The sequence below is a fragment of the Tamandua tetradactyla genome, chromosome 13, assembly GCF_023851605.1.
Source record: "Tamandua tetradactyla isolate mTamTet1 chromosome 13, mTamTet1.pri, whole genome shotgun sequence".
Lineage (NCBI taxonomy): Eukaryota > Metazoa > Chordata > Mammalia > Pilosa > Myrmecophagidae > Tamandua > Tamandua tetradactyla.
The window spans coordinates 21,171,499-21,198,953 of record NC_135339.1 but is presented as its reverse complement, the minus strand read 5'-3'; the positions used below and the strand labels follow the sequence as shown (position 1 = coordinate 21,198,953).

The window sequence follows — 27,455 nt, the reverse complement described above, 5'->3', positions numbered from 1 at the left end:
CAGAGAAGGCTCAAGGCCACCTTACCCCCCACAGCCCCAGTTTCCAGTCGTAGCCCCTGGCCTGGGAGACAGACCCAGAATAGGAGCTGAGCAGACCTTTTGGGGCTGCACTGTGGGTCTTTTGTCTCCTCAGCTGGCTCAAGGCTGGATCTTGAGGGCAAGGCTCTCTGTGGGACCCTGGGGGCATCTCTCCAGGGAGACTAAGCCAAAACACCAAAGATGCCCCCTACTTCTACCCAGAATCCGCCTCTTTTGCTCAGGGTCTTGCCTAGGCAGTGGCCAGTTGTGCCTGCTCAACAGCCACGGCCAAAAGTCTCTCCCTTCTCTGGTCAGAATCACCTGAGAGATTTTTTTAAAATGCAGTAGTACAAGCCCCACCTGGCTTTGTCAAATCCAATTCTCCAGGCTGGGGCCCAGGCCATCCGTATTTAAAAAATCTTTTCTGGTGAGAGTGTTCCTGGGCCTCCAGCTGGGCCCTGTGGGGACATCAGAGAAAGTGAAGCAGGGAGGCTGCTCTCTGCAGCTTTTGCTCCCAGGGAAGGCAGGGCAGAGGTCAAAGGTCACATGTTACCGAGTAGGCTCCAGGCAGGGCACCCAGGGGCCCTGCAGCAGACCTGGCAGGTGATGGAACACCCACTCCTGTCTCCCCCAGGCACCCCGCAACTCCTTGTCTCCCTCAGACGTCCCAGACCACAAAATCTGTCACTTTCCTAGGACATGACAAAGTGCCAAAATGACTTGGAATAGCAGAAACGTATTCTCTCTCAATTCTCGAGGCCAGAAGTCCGAAATCAAGGTATCAGCAGGGCCCACTCCCAATTGCTTCTTCCTAGCTTCTGGTGACTCCCAGCAATCCTTGGGGTACCTTGGCTCATGGCTGCTTCAGTCTGTCTTGATTGTGCACGGCTTCCTCTGTGTCTCTCCGTGCGTCCTCTCCTCTTCTTATAAGGACACCAGCTGTTGGGTTTAGGGCCTACCCTACTCCAGTACAACTTCCTCTCAACTAGTTACTTCTGCAGAGGCCCTATTTCCAGAAGGTCACATTGTGCAATTCTGGGGGGACATGAAATCTGGGGACACTGTTCGACCTACTACTCCACATATTTGGGTGAACTCCATGGGGGAGTGCTCGTAACATATCTCAGGCCACCGGTGCTCACCCTCCTCTGGTTCAAGCCTTCACTCAAAGCATTCTTTCCCATGGCCACACCCTTGGTACAGCTGGAAACTCTGAGGTCACAGAAGAGGGAGGACCCCTGAGAATGAAGAAGGGCCTGAGGACCCAAGCAGGACAGATATGGGAGCTCATCCTCCAGAGACAAAGCCTGGGGCTAAGGGGAAGCAGTGGGCAGAGCCTCTGAAGAAGTCTCTGCATAACCAAACCAGCCTCATCCCCTCTCCCTCCTCCACCCCTTCCGAGATGACAGTGGAGATAGAAAAGGGACAGGGGATAAGGACAGAACAATGGCATAGCGTGGGACAACACGCTGAATCAAGGTGTCATTCTTCACCCTATAGTAACATAACGTACTCTAATAACAAAAATCCAGGCTGAGCTGTATTGCTAAACCTTGTCTAGATTAGGAGGCAGCACAGATGTTTAATGAGATTGATGACTTAAAAATGAGGCCAAATAGTAATAATATGGGTTTAGTTTAGCCTGGGACAAATTAGTAAAATACCTTCTCACTGGAACCTGTTGGCATGGTGGCCCACCAGGCACCATGTCCTGCCACAAAAGTGGCAGCGAGGCTTGTTGGCTGCATCCCAGGTCTTTGGACCCTGAGGCCAATGCTCTCGCCACTTGTCATGGCCACTCTTTTCCCTCGTCCTGGTAGGAGGTGGCAGCACCAACTACCTTTTAGGTGGAGTGGATTTGGTGCTTCCTCTTGATTTTCTCTGAGCCCAAGCCGTCATCCCTTCCCTCCTGTCAGCATGGCAGCAGCCTTCAATCTTTGCCCCAGTAATACATGCCGCACATCACCAGTGCCTGCTCAGAAAACCCCTTAGCGCCCAGCAGCCCATTGATGGAATCCATGCCCCATGTATAGGTGAGCTGTACCCTGCACCCTACCTCAAGTCCCACCAAGGCCCCCAAAGGCGTACGTCTTGGTCCTTGCTCTGGAGGGAGAGAAACACTCTACAAAGTTGTTCCAGAGTCTCTAAGCAAGTTACAAATAAGACGCCGTGGGAGCATACCGCTTCTGACTGTGAGCTTCCAAAAAGGCCTTGTGAATAAGGTGGCATCTATGGGCAGAGATGGGGGAAGGAGGTGGGACAGGTGAGAGAGTCTGTCAAACAGATGGAATGGCCTGAGCAAAGGTATGGAGGCAGGAGATGTTTCTAGAATGGGGATGAGTGGGAAGAAAGATGGGTATGAAAAGTTGAGGTTGGAAGCAGAAGCGCTGTCAGCGTGGGGCTGAGTTCTGAGGTGGGGTGGGGTGGTGGGGCGACCTTTGTAACTGTGATGCAGAGAGGCATTGCCTGGCTGGAGGGGAAGGGCTGTTAATAGAAGCTGGGAACCCTGGTTGATCCTGCGCTGGTTCAGAACATAGGCTGGGAGGGCGGGACCAGGACGGGAGTGGAAAGGGAAAGATGAGTGGAGGAAGCAATCAAGAGGGGTCAGAAAAGTCTGATGTCTGCATGCCTGTAGGAGTGGCTGGAGCCTCAGAGGGCTCTAATTCAGTGTGGTTCTCGTTAGGATAGTTCTGCTGGGAGCCAGCTTGGAAATTTGTGGTGAGTGGATTTTGTCGTTCCATTGCTGGCACTTAGGGGTGTATGTATGGGGAGAGCCAGGGGTGCTGTCTAGATCCTGCAAGGTACAGGACGGTCACACACAATGAAGAATTCTCCTGCAGCCCATGCAACTTTCGAAAATGGCACCCAGGTCGCTTCCTAGTCGCCACCCCTAGGGGGCGCCCTTCGCTTACATCCTGATGTAACTGGCTGTGCAGTGCATCTCCTGGGCCTGGGCCTGACAGTACAATGCCCTGTTTACAATTACCTGAGCTTCCACCCAGTTCTGTTCTGCTTATTAAGCACAAGGTATTTTTGCATGCCTTTAATATACATTGAATTTCCTAGGAACTAGAAAATTTCAGCTCCTGGGATGCTTGAGGGGAAAATTATCCTCTCTTCTGTACAGAACTCTCCCAACAGTTCATTGCCATTTCAGAAACTCCTGTTCATGCTCGCGCACCACTTGTGGACTGTACGTGGCCAGCACAGCTGCCCATTGCAGGTGGCGTTGACAGCTCTGCCACTGAGTGGTTTTACATTTGGGTGCAAGCATTTGACTTCTTCACTGTTCCTGAGCATTTACATATTGAAATATGTATTATTTTATTGTAACTTACTTTCCTTTGATTTCTGCTTATGCTACAGTTGGATCAATATATTGAGTTTAAAAAAATTATGTGGTTAGGGTAGATATATTATCTCTGCTTTCCATCGTGGTACAGGAAATGGGGCATGACAAACCTGGTAATAAAAAGGAAGCTGTGGATGTGATGGGCTGGCAGCCAGAGGGAGAATTCCAGTCTCAGCCCCGTCTCCAGGAGGCTCCTCTGACCACCTCTAACCTGTGCCCTCCCCACCCTCACCCCTAGCCTGAGCCTGAAGCCTGTTTTCCTCCGTCCCAGAATGTATCACTTTGCTATACTTATTTTTCCACTTTTTTTTTAAATGACCATCTCACAAACCTCAGTCATGTCCCAGTAAACATGGAAGCTCCCCAAGAGTGAGCTTGTCGGGTACAAGAGTTACATGTAGGGTAACCCAAAGTCCAGAGAACCCTGTCTCTCAACTTGAGAGAACGGGGACAAAACAGAAAGTCTCAAGGCTCTAGAACAGAGGTTACACAGTCTTGTCAAAGTGAAGACTGATTAGATAAAAATTAGAGGGAAGCCACTGAAAAATAAGCTCCCCAAACCCTGGGACCATTTAAAATCAACTTATTAGCCGTCCAAAGACAATGCATGTAGATGATTGCGAAAAGAAAATTTGGTGTGATGAGATGGTGACTTTAAAGTGATTTCTGCAAGCTAAGAGGCAACGTTTCAAATGGGAAGATTGCCCAAGTGCAGAGAACAGAGTTTAGATAAGTTAAAGGGTGGTAGCGCCATAAAGAGCTGTAAAGGGTAGCTGGGTTCTGGAGGTAGGTGCTGCCCAGCCATATCCTGGGCACAACCACAGTTGCCCGATGCAGGGTCCTTGTGTCCTAACCCAAGGCGGATGATGAGCTCAGGGGCCCGGGGGCCCGGGATGAAGGTGGCAATCCTGAGTCTCCAGTTATTTCAAGGGGATCCCAATTGGATGCACAAATGCACTTGAGTTTTTAAAGAGGTAAAAAAAAAAAAAAAAAAAAAGAGGAGCAATTTGATCAGACAAACCCTGCATTTTTGGAAAGAGGGTTTTTTCTAGTGAGTGTGGATTTCAGTTGAGGGGAGCGTGAAATAAAACCCAATAGGTGTGTTGTGGGTGTCAGAAGTCCTAGGGTAGTTGAATTTCAACACTATGAGTCTGAGCTCAGATGGCCTGAGTTATTATCCTAGCCTTCCCACTCAGTAGCTGGGTGACCCTAGGCAAGTTACTTAACCTCTCTGTGCATGGGTTTTCTCCTCTCTAAAATGGGGATAATAATGTTACTCCACTGTGAAAGGAGTTAATATAGTATATGAAAATGCTTAGACCGGTGTATGGCTATAGTAAGTGCTCAATAAAAGTGTGTTGTGGTTGTTATCATTACTCCTGAGAAAAGGGCCAAGTTTTATTAGTTCCCACTCCCTTCCTGTTGATTAACCAACGAAGGGTGGCCTGGGGATTATGAGAGAGTAGTCTTGGGGAGGTGGGTGTGGACCCCTCACTTTCCCAGAGAGGACACAGTTGGGAGGTCAAGAGCCCTAGGCACTAGGTTCTAGAGCCACTGATTAGAATGATAAGTGCATCAGAGGTGGAAGCGAGATTCCTGGTCTCAGAGATTCAGCCTGGTAGGGGGCCCCAAGTGACTGTGTCCTTATATAATCTGGGCCCCACAAAATGTCTTAATTAGAGAACATTGTGCTCAGGAGGGATACTCTCTCCAGGCCCTGGGCAGTAAATAGATTTTCCCTTTGCTTGATGGCAGCTGCCTGCAGCCACCGGTTGAGAATTCTGAATCCACATCTGGATGCAGTGGAAAGGATACCAAGGTCACTTAGTAACGTCTGCTAGGAACATAGGATAAGGAAGTGTCAGCACTGGCTACAGGAGAATGAAACTCAGTCAGCTCATGATGGCCTGGCCGGGGTGGGGTTCCTAGATATGGTACCTACATGTGAGGGGTGGTGTGGCAGTGTGGCGACGTCTCAGCTCTCCTCGGCCAGGCTCGGTGACCCTGGGCGAGTCACCCACTTAACATCTCAGCCTCTAACATCTAATGCCTTACAGGGATGTCAGAGGGGTCCTGAGGCAGTTGTCGGACTACAGAACTGGAAGGGGTCCTAGAAGTTTTGGCAGATACACCCGCCTGGGCCCACCCCTGTCCCCTTGTCCTTAAAACACCGGGGCTCCAAGCCTGCCCTCCAGCTGCCAGCATCTGCAGTCTGCAGTCCCAGAGATCGGGAGCTTTGGGGGGTGCCCAGGGGAGCTGTCCTCAACCAGTGACCCACGAGATTGTAGCGTAAATGCCTTAGCTCCTTCTTCCCCTGGGTGGGGCAACTGAGATGTGTGTTCTCTGTCATCTCCCAGAGCGCCCCGACAGGAGTGAGCTCCATGCGCACACAGTGCTAACTTGCTTAACAATACCCCTCATTGGTTTCCTTACCTTCCCTGATCCACTTCCCCCGCCTCTGGGGCATCTCCCAAATAAGCTACTGGTCCAAATTCTCATCTCAGGGTCTGCTTCTGGGGGAGCCCCAATTAAGGCAGAGGTCATCTGGCTGAACCACATTGAGTTCCTGCAGCGAGATACTCTCTGGGACAAGCTTGCACCCCAGAAGGGCCATATGTGCAGAGGGTAATAAGTATCCACCAGCAGGCCCCACACGCAGCCGAGAAAGAATCAGAGCATTTGCTTCATTAAAAAGAAGTTCCCTCTACCAGCTCAGGAAATCATCACACACACACACCCCAGACCCCACCCGGAAAATCTTGTTGGTAAGAGTCCGGTGATGAGACCTCCCTCTGACTACTCTCTCACCAGCCGTCTGTTCGCAGTAACCCCACCCATGCACCGGGGCCTCTCTGACTCGATATTGCAGGGTGCTGTCACTGAAAATTAATTGCAACTAATTAAAAATGATCCGGTTAGGACAATTGCACAATGGCGCTCCAGAGACCGCTTCATTCCCAGAGGTTTGGTGGCGTTTGTGGCTGCCGCAGCCCCGGTCTACAGGACGGGGCCATACATCATCGTGTCATTTTACATTGTTATTTCTCTGAAAGCAGCAATTTAAAAGAGTCTCAGATGAACCTTGAGCAACTTCCGCGCTGAAAAGAAAAATGTTACTGTCGAAGATCTGTAAAATATAACATATAGGCTCAAAGAAGCCACTCCACGTGAAAAGTGGTCTTAAGTTTGTGCTGCAATTTGCATATAATATGTAACGCTGGAGGAAAAGGACCCACGAAGCAGGTGGTGGCTGTGGAGCATTGATTCTCCACCCCTTTGTTCAAACTGGGTCGCCTACTGTTCCCGGTTATTACTTTATCACCGTCATTCCTCACTTCTGGGGACAGGACAGCGTCTAGCCTGCTGGGTTCGGGGGACTGCCATGCTCCCCCTTATTTCGTGAAAAACCCCAGGTCCTTCCGACTCTGATTCTGAAGGCACTGTAGGGCTCAGCTTGGCCCTGCCAGTTCCCAGGCTCATCTCAAGAGTGACAGAGAGCCAGTTCTCGGGTGCAGAGGAGGCCTGGTAAATGCAGAGCTGAGGGAATGAGTCCTGCCCAGCAAGCCAACAGCACCCCCACCTCTCTGCCAGGGCACCCCGGCAGCTGCACTGAATTCTGGCCCCATGTCATAGAGCCACAGATCTCTTATTGAGGCCACCCACCGCCCTACCTGGCCTTTTTGGTCTCCATGGCACCCTCCAAACCTCCCCGCATCAGCAGGGCAGGGGAGAAGGAGGCATCTGAGCAGGAAGATGTGTCTCAGAAACACAGCTTCCAAAATCAGCTTTCTAATGCCCTGACTCTTTGGGGGAAAAAAAAAAAACAGAGGCGATTTTCAAGAGTACCGACAAAAATACCCAATTCCTGAACCACAGGAAATAGAAAAGTTCAAAAATTAAAATTCAAGAGCTTTAAAATGAAAGGTCCAGGGGAAATACAAAAGACTAGACAGATAAGATAAAAGGAAAAAATAGTAAGCAGTTATGCAAAGTCTGACTGTGAATTATTAAAATTTGGCTCTGGGCTTCTGGGAGGCCAAAGCCAAAAAGAAAAATGAGAAATTAAAATAGTACACATCCTAAAAGAAAAAGCAGGGCCTGTTCCTTAGAAGAAACAAGACTTCTTTTTTTTTTTTTTTTTTTTTTGCATGGGACTCCTGTGGGCCCTGTGTCTCAGTCATCCATGACCTCCTGGGGAGAGCATTGGCAGCGGTGGGGGCGCGGCTGGGACCTGGTGACGGCAGTTCTCTGGGAGACCCGGGACAGGTGGATCAGATCTGCTGTTCACTGCGGGTGGCTGCATTCAGGAACGCCACTTGGATTCCTGGAAGCGTGCAAAGATTAACAGCGTCCTGACCTCCAGATTATTCTCTGTGTCAAGTAGTTCCTTCAGCTCTGCTTTTCCTGGAGATGGGGCAGCAGGCAGTTTGAGGCTTCTGTCTCAGAGAAAGACCTGGAATGCAGGTGTTCCATGGGGTGGGGAATTGGCTCTAGACACAGAAATGATGGCACTCCCGGACGGCGAGGCAGTGTGTAGTGACGAATAGGAACCAGGAAGATGGAGGTGTACTGCTAGGAAAAGTGAAGACGCTTTTTTTTTTTTTTTTTTTTGCATGGGCAGGCACGGGGAATCGAACCCGGGTCTCCGGCATGGCAGGAGAGAACTCTGCCTGCTGACACCGTGGCCCACCCAAGACATATATATATATATTTTTAACATGGGCAGGCACCGGGAATCGAACCCGGGTCCTTGGGCATGGCAGGCAAGCATTCTTGCCTGCTGAGCCACCGTGGCCCGCCCCCAAGACATATTTTTAAGTCAGTTGCAGAACGGAAGGAATAGTATGATCCCATTTGTATTAAAAATGAATTAAATAGTAAAGTGTATGGGATGTATGAGTTTTTTCTCTTTTCTTTTTATTTCCCTTTCTGGAGTGAGGCAAATGTTCTAAAAAAAACGATCATGGTAATGAATACACATTGATGTGATAATATTGTGAGCCATTGATTATATACCATGTATAGAATGTATGTGTGTGAAGATTTTTTTCAATAAAAATGTTTGAAAGATTTATCAATCAACAGATGGTTAGAGAAATCTCTAGAAGGATACTTAAGAAACTGGTAACAGTGTTTAAGATTATTTCACCTAAGCCCCCCTTACTATAATTCTGTATCTTAAATTTTAAAAATAATTTTTAAAAAGTTAACCAAGAAAACTATGCAGTTTTGTTAAGAAGAATGAAACAGCTCAATATGTACGGACAAAGAAAGATATGAAGGAAGATTCTGGACAAATGTACATCACACATCTAAGAGTGGGGATCTTGGGGTATAAGAAGGCAGCAGGATTTCGCTTTCTAAGTTAATCATTTCTGCAACTTTTTAAATAGTAAATAAGTATTGCTTTTTTAATAATAATTTTAAAAACAACATCTTAAGTGAACCTGGCAGGTTGAGCACCTTTTATGAAAATTAAGAAGCTTAATTAAGACTTGTCTGAGTGAATGGCCATCCTACCTCTGCGGGGCCTAATTAAGAGAATATCTGGGCAGGCCATCGTGGCTCAGCAGGCAGAGTTCTTGCCTGCCATGCTGGACACCCGAGTTCAAGTCCTCATGCCTGCCCATGCAAAAAAAAAAAAAAAGAGCAAGCGAGAGAATCTGCAAGCAAGACAAGAGTTTTGCTTAAGGAAACCGTTGGATGCCTATTGTGGCATATGAATGAATGAAGGAGTGGTCTTGACATTGCATTCTGGTGTCATAGAGCAGCAAAATTCACCTAGAACAGTGCTTGTAGCAGCATCCAGAAGTGGGTGTGCTCTTGAAAAAACTATGTTCTAAAATTGCTATTGATTTGTGGTGAGGTAATATGTTTGAGTTTTTAACTAATTTTTAACAGTTCTGGTTATTTCCTTCTCTTTGTCTCTCCCTCAACCTCTCTTCCTTCAAGCTGTGCCTTTCTATGCTCAGGGCCTCAGGGAAGAGCTGCACGGCATAAAGAGAAACAAAAAGGCTCCTCCTGGCTTTTGACTTTAAGAGCTTGGCTCTCAGTGAAAAGGGGGTGCAAGGAGAGGATGGGGGGGTGGGGTGAGGGGAAGAAGGCAAAAAGAAGCAATGATTTAGAGGACATCCCACTCCCAAGCCTGAAAAAGAGGCAAATAGGGACCTCTGAGGGAAAGGGATGCAGAAGGGGCTGAGAATGCTGGTACTGGTCCTGGAGCAGAAGCAACATTCTGAGAACTCCCAGCTTCCAGCAGAGAAGCTGGCGATCCACGGGGCTCTATCCAAGGGCTGGGATGAGCATCAGGAAAGGGGTGATGCACTTGCCCTCTCTCTCTCTCTCTCTCTCTCTCTCTCTACCTGCAGCATTGTGCTCTCTCACTGTCAACTGTCTTTTCCTGCTGCTCTGTCAATGTGGTTAGACATGGCTCCTCCCAGATTTATATGTCTTTGATTTAACACCCAGAGCTGGACTGACCTCTTTTGCCGTTGTGCATGTCTGATGTATTAGCTTGTTAAGTGCTGCCGAAATGCAATATGCCAGAAATGGAATGGCTTTTATAAGGGGAATTTATTAAGTGACAAGTTCACAGTTCTAAGGCCATAAAAATGTCCAAACTAAGGCATCCAGGGTAAGATACCTTGACTCAAGAAAAGCCGATGGGTCCAAAACATCTCTGCTTGCTGGGAAGGCACATAGCTGGCATCTGGTGGGGTCTTTGGCTTCTGATTTCAAACAGCTTTGCCAGGGGTGTTTTCTTTCTGCATCTCCAAATGTCTCTGTCTGTGTCAGCTCTGAAGCAACTCTAAAATGGTTTCCCTTTTAAAGGACTCCAGTAACTAATCAAGTTAGTTGGTTTTATCATAATTCTGTCTAACCAGAAGCCACAGTCACAGTTGGATGTGGCACATCTCCATGGAAACAATCTACTCAAAGTTTCTACCCTATAATATTGAATCAGGATTAGAGGACATGGCTTTTCTGGGGGTACACAATGCTTTCAAAATAGCACACCTAATTCCTGGAGAACATCTATGATTGGCCCATTGTATCAAATCTGCAGATATCCTGGTAAACCATGATGTCACAGTTGACCATGCATGACTGGGTAAATGGAGAAGATGGGTCACTGAGCAGACCTAATCACGTTTCCCCTAGGCTGCTCTGAGGCCACGCATATTCTCCATGGTTTTCAAGGCTCATCTCACCTGCCATCTTATTTCCCTCTTTTCTGTATCTTTCCACTCAATACAGGCCACATCTGCCTGTGTCGCTCTGTCTTCTTCACTCTCCTTCAGTTAAAACGAATTTTTATTTTTGCTTTTATTGTTATAAAAGCAACAAATGATCATTGTTGAAAGACTGACTTTTACGTGCCAAGAAGCATAAGCGTGGCTTGAATTTAGAAAGTCAACAGAGATGTGGTCTAGAGGAGGAGATAGACAAGGAACTCATTGACATTTGCATGAAACTGTACGGCCAGACTCGTGTGTCCAGCTAGAAAGCCAGGCTTGCGAGGGCGGAGTTGGTGTCCTCCATTGCATCCTGTCCTTACCAGTGGTTAGGTTTTTCAGTAAATATTTGAGTGACTCAATGAATGACTATACCCCTCGGCACTGTCTGGCCAAGGTGCCTGGAAAACCTACTCAGCCTGGGACACGGTTGCTTAATGATTTCACCTCAGACACTGAGAACCCGCAATAACAATCTGTCATCATTTGCAGGAGTAGATGGATATTTTCAGAACCAACGGCACAGTCAGGTTATGCAACCAGGGCCCAAGTTTCCTGGATCATGTTCATACTGGAGAGAGCTGAGGGGTTGTTTTTCCAACCGGAGCCTTCTTGGGCCCCCATGGCACCCTGGACATGGTTCCATTACAGTCCACTTAGCACCTTGCCACACTTTGGTATTCACGCCATTATCTGCCCAACTAGGCAGAAAGCCTAGAGAAGGCAAAGACCTTGTCTTGTCCTTCCTTGTATCCACAGAGCCTAATCCTGTGCCTTAAGCTAGTAGAGGCTTGAAAAATGTTAGCTAGAAGGGAGGCAGGAAGGGAGGGAGGGAGAAACAAGCCAACCCACTCTCCCATGCTGGGAAGAGTGAAGAGCCTATGCTTGCCACTGGATTTGGGATTTGCTCAAAAAGATGTCTGTCTCTGAACCTTTTCCATGGCCACACAAGCTCTGCCCGGATCCCCTCTTCAGGATCATGCCCTCATCCTCCAGTTTCTGGGAATATTAGCCACTAACTGCTCACAGCTCAGCCCCTCACTGGGTATGGCCCTTGGCTGAAGGGAGCTGGAGAAGAAATGGATTCTGTAATGGGCCGCCTATGGCCAGTAACCGCTGGTGCATGAGCAAAGGCTGGCCCCTTGTCTCAGTTTAGGACAACTCTGAGGGGCCATGCCAGCTCCAGAGCTTGCTGTGGGCCAGCCACATTTAGGGTCAGCTTCACCCTCAGCCCAATCTCGTATTCCTGGCTTTCTTACAGATGTACCTCCTGAGAGTTCTCCCCAGTAAACTCTCTGCATGCCATGCGCCATCTCAACACCTGTTTCCAATCCGAGACACTCATCTTGCAGACTCTGGCCACCTATCTGCAGCCGACATGAAGGGCCGTTGCTGCTCAGCCTTCTGGGAAGTGCTTCCCTGGAGACTGAACGGGCTCCAGACACCATTCCCAGCACCAGGCAGCGTGAGATGAAGAAAGAGCTGTGGAATGTGAGAAGTCTTCCGTTAATGCCTTCGACCCACACTGTTCTCAAGTGCCGAACAGGCAAAGAGATTTCCCACCTCACAGGGTGGATTCAGAATGACTAGAGAGGATGTAAGTCAATGGGCCTGCTACAGAGTGTGGCACAAAGTGGAAATATAATACTCGTGTAAAACAGATCGCCTTTCCTGCTCACCTCCATCTACCCACCTCCTTCTACCCCCCACCCCTTTCCACCCTTTCATACCAGGATAGGCGTGTGGCCATCAGCAGAAGAACCACCTAACCCCCACCAGGAAGCCTGTGGCTTCCTGAGCTGCTATTACATTCTTTAGCTCTCCACAGGGATTGTGCATATGCTGAAATTTAAGCCACACTGAGTTATGTTAACATGTCAGTCAGATTGTGTCATGTCTTCTGCACAAGAGACCTCCCAGCCCCATCAGCGTGTCCGGCTCTGACCATCTGTCGTCTCTCTAACCATTGCTCTGCCCTCCCCCTTTCTCACTTTTGCCAGGCACATTGCCTTGTAGCTATGCATCCAACACACCAGCCGGACTCCCACTCCAGGGCCTTTGCACTTGCTGCTCCCTCTTCCTAGAACACTCTTCTAACCAGTTTACTCCCTCACCTCCTCAGGGTTTTTATGTAAAGGTCAAGGAGGTCTTTCCTGACACTCCTGCCCCAATTTAAAATAGTAAAACTCCCCTGATACTGCCAATCTCAATCCTCTGCTTTATCACTCATCACCATCTAACTGCCATGTATTTTTTTTAACTTTTTAAAATTATGTTATAACATATATACAAAGCAAAGAAAGAAAAAAGCCATAGTTTTCAAACCACTCTTCAACAAGTAGTTACAGGACAGAACCCAGAGTTTGTCATGGGCTATCATACCATCATCTCAGATTTTTCCTTCTAGCTGCTCCAGAGCATTGGAGGCTAGAAGGAATATATATATTTTTTTATCATCACTTTTCCCCTTTTTTTGTGTGAAAAATAATATATATACAAAAAAGCAATACATTTCAAAGCACAGCACAACGATTGGTTGTAGAACAGATTTCAGAGTTTGGCATGGGTTACAATTCCACCATTTTAGGTTTTTACTTCTAGCTGCTGTAAAATACTGGAGACTAAAAGAAATATCCATATAATGATTCAGCAATACACATTCTCTGTATATCTCCACCATCACCTTTGATCTTTCTATCCACTCTTTAGGGGTATTTGGGCTATGGCCATTCTAACTTTTTCATGTTAGATTTCTGGAAAGTTACCTTAGTGCATGGAAATTTTGTAGAATCTTATATATTGCCCTAGGTGTTCTTTAGGATTAGCTGGAATGGTCCCGGTTGGGGTTTGGCAGATTATAATAGGTAGCAAGGTCTAACTGAAGCTTGCATAAGAGTGACCTCCAGAGTAGTCTCTTGACTCTGTTTGAACTCTTTCAGCCACTGAAATACTTGATACGTCATACTTCTTTTCCCCCTTTTGGTCAGGATGGAATTGTTGATCCCACGGTGCCAGGACCAGACTCATCCCTGGGAGTCATCTCCCACGCCTCCAGGGAAAGTTTCACCCCTGGATGTCATGTCCCATGTAGGGGGGAGCTGCCATGTATTTTTGTTTGTTCACTGTCTGTCTTCTTCCACTGGCTCCATGAGGACAGGATTTTTGCCTGTTCCTGTTTTATTTTCTATGTATTCGCAGTGCCCACAATGGTACCTGGCATGACATACATGCTCAATGTATCTCTATCTGTATCTGTTACATGAATGAACGAACATGTTTACATGCTTTATAGGCACAAAGTGAGACCAAACAGAACAAATCTACTACCAAAACTGATGACAAACTGATACCAACCCAAAGGAAAGGAGGAGACAAAAGGAGGAGCTTGGATAGACCCTGAAAAGCTTCCTGCCAGGCCACAGCAGTGTCTGGTCTCTCCTCTTGCACCCCAGCCAAGACACTCCTTCCAGGCAGGAGTCATTGTCCTACTATCTCTGTATTTACCCCCCAGAGCCAGGCTCAGCCCCTGGCATGTGGCAGGCACTCAATTGATGTCTGCTGAATGAGCCAAGGAGCCAGGAGACAGGGGCCTTGGGAAGTGGCCTGCACCCTCAATCACAAGGGGAAAGGCATCCTCAGGTTCAGACAAATTCATTGGCTTTTGCCTCAGCCCTTGGTATTGGCCAGTGTTTCCCAAAGTGTGTTCTATGGAACCCCAGTGCTCAGAGTTGCTAATAGATGCTAAGTGGAAAACAGGTTCTGTGGTCAAATAAGTTTGGGAAATACTGGGTTAAACAAAGTTAAACAGGTTTCCTGACTTTGGGTCTCCTTAAAACTTTTAATATGCTAATATAAATTATAAATTTAAGAGGGGGCCTTATGTTTTGAAAAGTGTTCCACTTCCTGGCCGTGGAACCCATTTTTCACAGAGAGCAAGTGCTCTGCAGAGGACTCTTTGGGAAACACTGGTATAAGCTCACACCTATTAGAAATGCAAGGAATTTTGGGGGAAATGTAGTGCAATGCTCTCTTCATAGAGAGGGGAGAGAGAAGAAGCCCAGAGAGGGAAAGGGATGGGCTGCAGGACACACAGCAAGTCAGAGGTGGGATGGGAGCTAGAATCTTCCGGGACACACTCTGCTTTCCAGATTTGACCCCTAGGGCTCTTCACCTTGTCTTGCCAGGCCAGATTTGTTCACCTGTGCTCTCGGAATCTAGAAACTTTGAATAGGACAGGCCTCGGAGATGTGGATGTCCCACTTCTGTCCTTACTTCCTGTTTCTGGCCTCAACTACCTGCATGATCCATTACTGGGCTTGCAACCCGTGCCTGGGAACCCAGTGCTTCCCACCTACAGCCCCTCCACTCCTCTGTGATTTAGGTGTTCTAGCCTCCAAAACTTGTAGTTCTCAACGTGGGATTGCAGCATCATCAGCATTACCTGGAAACTTGCTAGAAATGCACATTACCTGTCCCCATTTCAGACCTACTGAATAAGAAAAATTCGGGGGTTGGGCCCAGCAATCGGAGTTTCAACAAGCCCTTAGGTGATTCTCACTTACGGTCAAGAGTTTGAGAACCGCTGCCCTAAACCATACTCACCTAGACCAAGCAGCTCCAGGGACAGGCCTTTCCCGAAGTTCTCAGTGAGCAAGCAACCCCCAGGGTTGAATAAGGATCATGGAAAACCCAGGACACAAAATCTTTAGAGATTCTTATAGTTCAGCAAGCTCCAACCACTTGACCTTCGTGCTGCATAAACCCTAAAGTAATTTATTCCCTGCAGCATTTCCTTAGTTGGTCTAATTGATAGATGTAATTTTACAGTGGGGCTGGGGAGGATCCCGTTGTATCTATGAGATACCAGCTTCTGAAATAAATCACGGTAGGAGGAGGGCTCCCAGAAGCATTCCTGGGGAGATCTAGAAGTATCTGAGTCCTACTTCAGTCTACTTACGGTGGGGTAGGGTCTTTTCAGTGCATCAGCAGAAATGCTTCAATTGGGTTCAGTCATTTGATACTGGCACATTTGCCTCCAAAATTTTTCTGCTTCATGGATTTCTATTCAGGTTGATCTGGGACAGATGCATGAAGAAGGTATGGCCCTAAGGTAGCTGCTGAACAATGTTAGAGGGGTACCATTGCATAATGCCAGGGCTGCATGGCCATGCATGGCGGGCCCTGGGACCCCAACCCCTCTGCTGGCACTCGGAAAGAGGAGAACCCATCTAACCCATCTCTTCTCCACCTCCACCTCTCACTGGCTCCACAGGTGGGCTCTAGAAGGGTGTCTGGGATAAGATGGGATGCTCCCTGCTTGCATCAAGAAATCAGACCCTGCACGGCACCTCCCGTCCCAATGCTGGTCCCCACGCCCTCCGGGCTCCTGGGGGAGGGTGTCGGCAATTTGGGTGCCTGTTTGCTCGCTCACTCACTCGCTCAGCGCAGGCAGCAGCGCCATCTGCTGTGGCAGCCATCCATCCATCCTCGTCATTCAGGGGCCTCTGAAAGTTTGCCTGTCAGTATAATGCACGGCCTGTTGAGGGGAAGTGACATTTTGAATAGTGGACACTTTTCCAGGGGCATTCATCCTGGGTCAGCCTCTTGATAAATACATGCATGTGGCATTTGAAGTTAGCAGGCAGGGCACAGGGGCCAAAGCGCAGGGACAGGTGCACGTGCCATAAGGGTGAGCGAAAGGGGTGGACAGACCATGGGAGAGAAGGTGGGAGAGGGAAGGCCCCTGGAGCAGGTTTGGGGATGAATCCATTCCCCTTCTTCCTGGAACCTCCAGGGAAAACAGGAGCCAAAGATGCTGGAATGTCCCTTTATTGCTGAACCACCAGAGGGTCTCCTCTTCCTATTGCCCCTTCTGCTCCTCACCTGTCCCTCTTCTTCCCCAAATCCCAGTCCCAACCTTAATTACCCCTAACGGTGCCCTAAACCGAGTATTTATAAGGCTTACTGCATTTGTCTTCCTGTTTCTATTAATAAAGTCTGGGAATGTAGGGAAGAAATATGGACGGGTGACAGGGTTTTTAATGGTGCCTCACCTTAAATGCATTTTAAAATATGTAAATCAATAAAAAAATTATTTGTAATAGCAGCCTAAGAGTGCTGGTTAGCCTGGCGCAGAGTGAAATGCACGCTACAAGCCCTATTACCATACATCCTGGGAGCTGTAGTTAGGATTAATCTGTCAAAGGGGATGGTTTAGTGTTGATGAATATGACATGTGACCATTAACGATGTTGATTTTATCTCCCGAGATTAGCATGATTTACTTCGGATGGATAATAATGTCATTTGCTTGATGCAGTAGATCTGTTTACGAGCTGATTAAATTGTAAGGCCTTGCCTCATTTCATGCTATTTGGTTTACAGCTTCATTACCACAATCACAAAAGCTGGGGAAATGTCCCACATTCCATGTCACAATAAATCACTGCTTCACCGTTGCCGGGATGGTTTTTAGCAGTTCTGCCCAGCATGGACCCTTCTTGGCTCCCCACAAATCTGTGATCTGGAATACATTGTGGGGATCTTCCAGAGCCCTGGAATGAGAGGGCGCAGGAATCCTCTCGGATCTTTAATTGAGATTAAGGAAGTCCCTGAGTAATTAGCTGTAACAAATTACCTTATTATTTAGACAGTGAAGTCCCTGTTTTCTTGCAGGGCTGATCACCATAAATATGCAGAAAAGCGACACTGGAGTAGCCAGAAGGGAAACTTGGATGCAAACTCCATTTTCACCCCATTATCTTTTGCTCTGGGAGAGGGGTGATCTGAATGCAAGGTGTACAGGGGACCTGCATACGGGGTTCCTCTCCCCCCACCCCATGCTTCTGCGAAGTCACATGAGAGGGATGTGCACTGCATGCCCCCAGGACTAACTGCTTCCAGCACCTCTGGGTGGGGTGTCACTGGAGCAGAGGAGACGGTGGGGAACACCTGGGACCTGGGCTGTGAAGTGTGTGAACCACATACCCATGCACTCCACACCCATTCTGCACCCAACTGGGCCTGGCAGTGGCGCGCCTCCCCCATGTTCATGGGGGAAATGGGAGGGACCTGTGGGTGCTAATGATAGGACCGGGGAGGCAGAGACACAGGCAAGGTGCCAGGTCCTGTTCTTACCACTTACATAAATCTATGAAGTTGGTGTATTGTACTCATACCCATGTTCGAGATGAGAAAACTGAGGCTTGGAGAGGAGGTCACAGAGCCAGCCAGAGAGCTGGGACTTAGACCCAGGGGCCCGGGAGCCCATGCTTTTAAGCAGCTCAGCTTGCGCTGGGCATAGTGCCATCCACTGCCCACACAGATCCTGCCATTTGGCTCAGGGCAAGAGCATTTAGGGGGCTGGGGTGAAGAAGAGAATTATCGGGATGTTTCTTTCTTACTCCAGAATTCAAGCCTGCAACCCGAATGGGCCCCCGTCTGGTAAGGATTTAGGATCCAATAGTAATTGAGAGCACTGGAGCCAGGCCTTGAGTGGGAACTTCGGTAAGGTTATACAAAGAATGGAATCAAGGAAGAGGTACGATTTTTGTTTCTCAAGGCAGGGCCGTTGGAAATAGAAAGCAATCATTTCACAGGGCAAAAGTGGCCTCTCTTCGCCTTTCAGCTCAGCATCTCTCTAGATGGGTAAAGGGGAGAAAACATGGGCTTCTGAAAGTTCTGAAGAAGAGGTATTGCCACTGTAAAGCTCTGAATTTTTACCTCTGAACTTGAGACTTGGCCTTTGCATTCCTAACCAAGATGCATCATTGTCTTCTTACGGCAGAGCCACTAGTGGCTTCCAATCTCCTGTAACAGAACCCTGATTTGTAATTGATTTTAATAAAATAAACACCACATTTCCCAGAATCTCTTGTAACTGTATGGGTCATATGACTAAATCTGACCAGTATGATGTAAGTGGAAGTGTTATGGGCAACTTCTAGGAAGTGTCCCTAAAAGGAAGTCATATGCTTTTCTCTTCGCTTTCCTGCTCATGGGAAATCAGATGTGATAGCTGGCACTTTAGCAGCCATCATGGTCCATATGGAGGTGATAGTGGAGCAACAAAAGGGGAGGAGCCTGGGTCCCTGATGACTTTCTGGATCCACCATGCCAGTTCTGGGCTGTCTGCCTCCAGACTTCAATTATGTATAACAAAGAGAGAGAGGGAGTGAGAAGTCTTCTTAGTTGTCTGTCATTTGCAGCAAAACTTACTCCTAATTGATGAACCCCTTAATTCAGCTGTGGGCCAAACTGGTGGCCCCTTAAAGTATGAGAGTGTCTACCACCATCCAGTTTACTTACTCCTCTGACCTCATGTCCTAGGGCTTCATAAGATCTGTCTTCCAGGGCAGTTCAGCACCGAGTAGCCTCTAGTCCTCTTACTGATACCTGGCTTTCTTCATTGAGATTTCCTAACAGAATGTTCTGGATCCTCCAGCTGGAAGGTTCAGCTGTAGCTGCAGCCCCTGGCTTGATCCTGATGTAAGGTACTAGCTTGGGAGATCCAGGGGCCCACTGTTCTCATCCTGAAACATGGAAGAAAAGGGGTTCCTGTAGGCAGGACCGTGTGATCTCTCTAAAAGGTTCTCCCCCATCCCAGAACGGGCCTTGCATCCACCAGTCTAGGGTTCCAGTAAGATCTGAGCTCTTTTCTAGAGTTGCTCTTCAGCCCTAGCCCTTCCAGGGTAGACCGCAGGCCCAACGCTGCTTCCCCAAGGCCCCAGCTCCTCCCTGCCCCATCTCCATCCATTTCGGCTGTTTTCAGGATCCTCAGGCTCCGGGTCTCCCAGGGCAGAGTCAGCCTCCTTGAGCCTGTGTTGGTGGCGGCTGCTGCTGCTGCTCAAAGCCCAGCATCTCCTGAACCCTGCTGGCCACCCAGTCCTTTGCTCACACAGGCAATCGCTGAGTCACTTTGTGAGTCAGTCGCTCAGTCTTAGGTCACTTAGTCCCCCTGTCAGCTCCTATATCACTGCCGTTTTGTCTGCTCACCTGTTCATTCACCTACTATTTATCAAGCATCTACACTGAGCCAGGCCCTATGCTCAGTGTTAGTGGGATAAAAATACAAAAGGTGCAGATCCTGTCATCAGCCAGCCAGAGGCCAGTCTGTCCATCCGTCATTGTTCAGGCTATCTGATGGGTGCCTAATTGATCCATCAGTCAGTCAGCACCATGGCTATTTGACCAGTTGTCCAGACCCTTCCCTGGCAGGCACTCGTCTCGGGACTAAACCCTCAGGGTGCTCAGATGGGGACACTTGGGCCCCCATCCTGGGATGCGAAGGAATAACCCCCTAGGAAATCAATGTACTCGTCAGCCCATTCCTCAGAGGGGTTGCTCTCCCAAGGCTTCCAGAAGGAGGTACTGTTGAGCTGGGATGGAAGGCTGGCAGCTTAGGGCTGCGCTGGGGGTCCTGTAGGGGCTGGAAAGCCTATGGGGCTTTCTCCAAAGAAAGGCCTCAGCTCAGGTCCTGGGAAGGAGGAGAAGGAGAAGGAGGGAGGAGAATCTGCCCCGGTGCCTCATGCTCCTTTCCAAGAATACGGAGCCTTATGTTCTGGCCCCTTTTCTCTCTCCCTGCTGGTGATGGACAGAGAGATTCACACTCACCCACATACTCTCACGTTCACCTACACAGACTCACACATGACCACACACGCAGATTCCCGCACATGGACCCCACACCCATACGCCCCCTCCTGTACACAGAGTATCCCCGGGTTCATCCAGCATTAGCGGGGCCCCATCCCACCATGGCCCACACACAGCTCCAAAGCTCTCCCCAGCCTGGTTGGGGGCTCACCCAGAGTTTGAGGAACCCCGGGTCCTGACAGGGGAGCCATGTCCCACTTGAACCAATTTCTTCTGAAGGTCTTTGTCCCCCCAGGGGAATGGCGCCTCCCCCCACCCGCCCCCTCCTCCCCCCACCTGCTCCCTCTGGCCCCCTGGGCCTCACCACGTCCCTCCTCACACAGACACTCTATGGTAATGAGGGAGGTAAAGGGAACACAGGGGCCTTCTTTCAGCCCTCTAGGGACAGAGGTAGACAAGGGGTGGAGCCTGGGCATGTCCTTTGGGTGAGGCTAGGCTGTGGGGCCAAGGGGGGGGCCGAGCCTGGGGGGAGGGCTGAGAGGTGGCCGTCTGGGGCACCCAGAGGGTGATGAAAGCAGTGAGCTGGGGGCTGGGGACAAAGTAAGTGACAGCCATGGTGGGGGAAAGGGCTAGGACACAGGGGAGACAAACAGGGAGAGAAGAATGGGGGTTGGGCAAGGTCAGCCCAGGGCCACTACTTTCTGTGTGGTTTGGGGAATCCCCTGGGATGGGAAAAGGTCTTCTGGTCTGGATCATTTATCTATTGCTTAAAAAAAAAAAAAAGGACTCCAAAATGTAGTGGCTTAAAAATAACACCAACCTTTATTTTGCTTGTGACTGTGCAGTTTGGGTAGGGCTTGGTGAAGACGGCTTGTGTTCACTCTACTTGGGATCAGCTGGCAGCTGGAAGGCTGGAGGCAGAGGTCCCCTGAAGGTGTGTTCCCTCACGTGGCTGGCACCTCAGCTGGGCCTGTTGGCCAGAGCACACGCTCACACGTGGCCTTTCCACCTGGCTGCTGGATTTCCTCACCACTCGGGGCCTGGGTTCCAAGGGCAAGCGTCCCTGGAGGAGGGTGTCTCACCTTTCTTGCCTTGGTCTTGGAAATCATGTGGCATCAGTTCTGCTCTCACCACATGCTCGAGGGGAAGCTGTTCAGGTGGGAGTATCCATTTCGTGGCATCAGAAGAGTAGATGGGATGAGATATATTGGTGCTCCCATCTTTGGAAAATACCATCAACAAAATGGCCATTCCTCATGAGCCATTCCCCCTTAAAACTTCAGGCTCTGCTCTTAGTCTGATTTTCTTCTTCTGTTGTCTCTTCCTTGGAACACATGACACACCCCAGGTTTCAACTCTCTCTTCTCTGCTTAGGACTCAAAATTGACGTCTCCAGTCCCGACCTGCTGCAGGTGTCACAAACTTAACCCATATGGAAATCACACTCTGTGTCTCCCTGCTCCCTCCTGGTCAGCCCTCCACCCCCAAATCCATTGTCCCCTTCTTCCTTGCACATGGCCACCCAGCCAGAAACTGCCTTTCACAGCCCCTCTTGCTACTGGGTGTGGCCACATGACCATGAGCAACTTCTCCCTCGTTTGTTTAAAAGGCCATGATCCATCGCCCCGGCCTTCCTCCCTCAACCCTTCCCGTGGAGTGGACAGTGCCCAGCTTTGCCCACTCATCACCCCATGGGGTGAGGAAGCCCCGCGATGGAAGGAACCAGGTTTCCTGGATGTCCTCGTAGAGCAGGGCAGCCTCACCAGCAACGACAACAGAGACCATGACATAAGAGAGAAATTTCTCTCAGATTCAGGACCTTCTACCTGGAGGTCTCTTCCTTACAGCAGCCTAACCTAAAACCCTAAGCTAGAAACCTCTTCCTTCTCCAGTCCATGCCCCTCACCACGTATGGTCCATTCTCCGCCCCCGCCCCCCCCCCCCCCCGCCCCCCGGCCTCCTAGAACTGCCCTTGCTGCTTGTCCTGCAGCCTCTCCTGTGCAATCACCTCACCTCCGAACTGGTCCCTTGCCCTCCAGTCTCTCGTTCCATCTCGCGTTACTCCTCTGTTCCTGTTACTCCCACTACTGTCAAAGAACCAGACACCATCTGTTCCCAGCCCACCTTCCCGTCATTCTCTCCCACCACGTTCTCACTTACCTAATCTGCTATAACCACGTCCCTACCAAATGCCCTGATCGCCCTCCTCCCTCGAGGTCCTGAGCCTGTAAGTCGTCCTCCTGGATTCCCTTGACCCGCATTTCCACCTGTCAAATGCCCACTCATCAGTTCAAGCCCAGCTCAAGGGCTGCCTCCTCCCTGCGGATTTCCACTGCCTCCTATCAGAATTAGTCCTGGCCCCCCCCGACCATTTCCCTTATCACAGCCTGCCTTAAGGCATCAGTTGTTTCCATGACCCACCAGACTGGACTGTGAGTTATTTGGTGGCAGAGGCAGTATCTTGGTCATTTTCCCACTGCCTCCCTGCTTAACCTAATGCTCTGTATGCAGCAGCTGCTTAATACATGCTCGTCAGTGGCCACTCACTTTCCACAGCTGGAGGCTCTCAAATCTGACTGGGCACAAATCTCACCAACGGTGATGGAGCTTGCCTTCCCTCGCACCTTGGAGGCTTCCCCAGAGATCCTCAAGAGAGGTGAGAGAGGCTTCCTTTTGCATGCCTCCTTGGGAGCTGGAGAAGGAATAGCTTTGGACATTCTGCCAATTCTGATCACAGAATCCGTGAGTGAAAGTAGATGGTTTATAGGCACGGGCGTTGGAGTGAGACAGACCTGGCTTTAAATTTCAGCTCCCCCACTTTCAGGCTGTGCAACTTGAGGCATGTTACTCAACCTCTCTGAGCCCCCGTTTTCTCTTTTATAACATAAGCACAATATAGTACGTATCTTCTAAAGGTCTTGTGGGAATTAGGAAAGATAATGTACTCACTAAATGGTAATAATAATAATTATTATAATCTAATTTCTTTCCTGTAACATGAGACTCCTACCTGGTGAGAGGCTACCAGGCTCCACTCTAGGCCTGGTCTGTTGGAAAGCTTGCTGTTGGATTGCGGTTTCCCTTTGGACCAAGGTTAGAGAATGTGCATGTCACAACTGCCTTAGCCCCAGCTGGAAAGTTTGCTCCCAGAAGGTGGGGGAGAAGGGACAGGGCAGCATCAGTAGCTACGTATCTGATGTGAGGGGAGCAGGGTTGGGCAGGCTGCAGGAGATTCTAGGCAGCCAAGGCTCCCCACATTGGGTGGGCTGCCAGAATCGTCCCACGGTGGTTAGTTTTCTAGATGTGAAGAATCTGGACCCATGTGGGAGAGGGGTCCAAGCCCCCAGGTGACCAGACTTGGGTTTCAGGAGAAGAACAGTACTTAGGGCATGTTGGAAGATGGTCCACATACAGAGGGATCAGAGAGGCGAATTACACTCTCCCCAAGTACCCGCAGACCATAGCTCAAGTCCTTCTCACCAGCAGAGAGGAGGCTCCCTGCTTCCCACTGGCTCAGGGTCTGGGGAGCTGGATTAGCAGGTTGCAGCCATTTGGGTGGGACAGAAAAAGTGGGTCCACTCGTATACTGGCAACTGTTTAACAAACAGCTCTCTGGGGGCAAAAAAAAGCCTTGATTTGGACTGTTTGCTGATAGCTGTGGTGTAAATACTCCCATGCCACTGAATGAGGAATTGGAAAGAGATGGACCCAGTTGACTCTTGCAAGCAAGAACAAGTAGCTCCAGCACACCCCTGGCTATAGTCAGACACCTGCGTTTGGGGAGAAAGACGGGTGTGTACGGTTTCAGTGTACATAGAGATAATGGCTACCAGGCACAGAAATCATGCTGCTTGCTGGCTGTGTGACCTTGAGATAGTCACCTCACCTCTCTGTGCCTAAGAATCCTCATGTGTGAAGAGAAGCTGATGATAATACTCACCTCATACAGTTCTTTTGAGGATTGCACGAATTAATACTGACCCATGGTGTTGGGTTGTCATAAAGGTTATTTATTACACAGAGTAGAATGTCCTCTTGATCAGGATAATTTGGAAAGGGAAACCCAGAGTCCCTTAGGGCAATTCCCAAAGGCATGTTGTTTTTATAAAAACTCTTGTATCTCCCTTAAAATCAGGGATTTTAAATCTGCAACCCCAATGAACAACCTGAACTTATTTTCCCAATGTTGAGTATGTGTACTTATTGGGAAGGGAGAAGTCCATAGCTTTTATCAGATTTAAAAAAAAAAAAAAAAGGTGGTTGTTTTTTGCATCCTTGCCTCCACCCACAAGGAGGTTAAGAATCACTGATGTGGATGGTGTCGAATCCCCACACCCCAGGAATTGCCCCTGGAGGATTTTGAGGAAAGGAGATATTTGCAAAGCTGAAATGGCAGACACAGAGACACACAAAGAGGTCAGCGAGAAGTAAGTCTGAAATGGCTCTCCCTTGTTGAGACGTGAGACTCGAGGAGGCTTCCAGCAACAGAGCACCCCACAAAGCTCACAGTCACACTCAGTGCCCCTCTCGGCGCCCGGTGCTGTCTTATTCCTGTTTTCCCTTACCCGCTCCACCTCCCCGGGGGCCTCCCTGCTCTTTTCCCCAAGTCTCGCCCCTCCCACTCCCCCCGCTGCACCCCCCCATCCCCCCCCCCCCACCATGAAATCCCCATGGCTCGCAGGTGTGCAGGTGTGTAGACGCAGGATTAAAATTCACTCACATATTAACTGCGATTTCAACAGTACTGTTTGTGGGTTCTTTTTTGTTGTTCTGTTTTGTTTCTTTTAGTTTCCTATAGTTACAGTATAATTATTTAGGGCAGTGTTAGTGCAAAGTTGATTTAGCCTCTGTTTTGAGTTTGAGGCTGTATCTAGTTTTTTTTTTTTTATCAATAACATGGAAGGGGGAGGCAGGAGGATTTGCAATGCTATTCCCTTTCCATCGAGTGTTTTTTAAATAAAGAAAAGCCCTTATTCCTGGCTTGGCATTGTGTGTCCAGTGCAGAGTCATTATAAACAGGTCCCTAAGCAAAGCTCTTTATTGGATCTATATATATAAATTTGTCAAACTATATTTGACAAATTCTGCTCTAAATCATTGCACTATACAACCACAGTTACCTAAAAGGAACGAAACCCACCAATGCGGACTAACCACACAAGGGGCTTACTAAGTACCGCCCCACCCCTTATCAACAAGAATTTGTGGTTTAGAAGTTGGAGCCACCATCCAGTGACCCCTTTGAATATCATCAAAAGAAAAAGAAAGGGCTCCCTCCTGACTCAGGCTATGGGTGACTGCAGTGGAGTCTGCTAATGTCCTGTCCCAACACCTGTCCTTCTTACCCTTCTTAATAACAGAACCCTGACCTTTTTTGCAGCTGTATTTTGCATTTTCCAGCCTCCCTTGCAGCTAAATGTGGCTGTGTAACTAAATTCAATGCAATCAGGTTTAAGCTGAAGAGCTGTAAGGAAGTTCCAGGAAACCCTGTTAAAAGGAGAAGACCCTATTTACCTCTTTTTCCCTCCTCTTTCCTGTTGTGTGGAATGAGGTGGTGGCAGCTGAACTCAAGCAGTCATCTTAAACTCGGAGCTGACTTGAGAATGAAGCCTTCCTAGTTGGAATGGCAGAAAAGAAAGTAGAAGAACCCTGGGTCCCTAATGACTGAAGGCCACTCTCAGCCTGTTCTGACCACCTCCGGAGCAAAGAACATTTATTTTCTCCAAGCCTTTATATTGCCACCCTCTGCCTTTGCATTAAGTGCTGGGGGAATGCAAAGTGCAGGAAAGATTAGTGTGTGGTGAGGAGAAATCTGGAAGTCTTCCTGGAAGAGGGAGGTCTTGAGAGAATTTTGAAGGATGGGGAAGGAGAAAGGCATTCTGGGGAAGGGGTATTTGATTGGCACAACTGAGGTGGATATTGGGAAATGTGGAGGGAGGCTAACTGGCTGGAACAGGGTCTGAACTGTGAGGATTGGTGAGACGCAAGGTAGGAAGGGCAAAGAGGGGCCAGAGCAAAAGATGAGCAGTAATTATGGGCACCCTGATGGCCAAATGGTGGAGTGAGGATTTGAGCCAGTGGGCCACAGGGAGCCACAGGGAAGTTCTTGAGCAGGCAAGAGGGCTGGTCATGATGAAATGAAACTTTGGGGGAAAAAGAAGTTAAGAAACCTGCCATTAGTAAGAGCCAGTATAGGCCAGCCAATGTGCTGGGCATTTTCACATTTAGCGTTTCATTTGTGCCTCACAACAACCACATTAGGTTGGTATCACTATCCCCATTTTACAGATGAGGAAACTGAGGTCCGGAGAGCTGATGTGACTTGTGTGAATCATAGAGTTGCGCCAGCAGTGGAACCAAAGGTTCAATTTCCGTCAATCCAATCCCAGATCTGTGCTCTTTCCACTACTCCACGTGACTTTAAAACTTTTCTGACTTTCAGAATGTCCCTAGTGCTGTGTGTGTCTCCACTAGGCATTGCTGATGAGCCAGGGGCTCAGGAGCCTTTTCACAGCCCAGACACCCCCAGGGCAGTATTCCTGGGACTTTTAGGGACCCCAGCACAGGATAGGGTTAAGTGTTTGGGCTCTGGATCTGACAGAAATGGGTTCAAATCCCAGACATACCTTGCAGTAACTGGAGAACTAGAGCAATACCCTTAAAGTCATCAGGTCTGAAACGAGGCAGGGCAGCGGGATGAGCCCTGGTTTCGGAGGGATGAGGGTGGGGGACTTTAAACCCCTGGTCCAGCGCGTTTCCACCCTGGCTGAAAGGGACAAACACCCGAGGAGATGAAATAATATGTCTGCATCTGCAATCACTCCACAGTCATGGCGGGGTGGGGGAAGTGAGAGGGGAACAGAGGAAAGAAGACTGGCCCTGATTGCTGAGGCTGATAATAGGTTCGGGGTGGGGTGGGGAAGGGGTATTGTTCTAATCTCTCTACGTCTGTGCTATGTTTGAAACTCTCCATTATAATTTTAAAAATCACTGGGGACCTAATAAAAAAACAAGCAACCTATGTCCATCCCCTCCTGAGTCCGAATCTGTTTCCTATGCTTTAAAATCTCCTCCCATAATATCAGACAAAGTGAGAACCCTGCCAACATTTCATCACTCGCTAATAATGTGACCTCACTGAGCCTCAATTTCCTCATCTGCAAATTGGAAGTAAAGGTTTGAATGACCTTGTGGAATTTCTGGGACGTTTAACTGAGATGATATAGAATAATGTAGGCTCGACATCCTCCATCACA

General features: G+C 48.8%; 1 protein-coding gene and 1 long non-coding RNA gene across 14 annotated transcripts in view; both read left to right on the top strand.

Annotated features, from left to right (window-relative positions):
• The window catches only part of LRMDA (leucine rich melanocyte differentiation associated), a 1,434,085-nt gene that overhangs the window by 146,782 nt on the left and 1,259,848 nt on the right, over positions 1-27,455 (top strand). The gene's annotated exons all lie outside the window — the stretch shown is intronic.
• Positions 835-12,523, top strand: LOC143653671 (uncharacterized). The gene is made up of 3 exons (XR_013161469.1): positions 835-1,497; positions 2,052-2,231; positions 11,867-12,523. It is a non-coding gene; the product is annotated as an uncharacterized LOC143653671 (long non-coding RNA).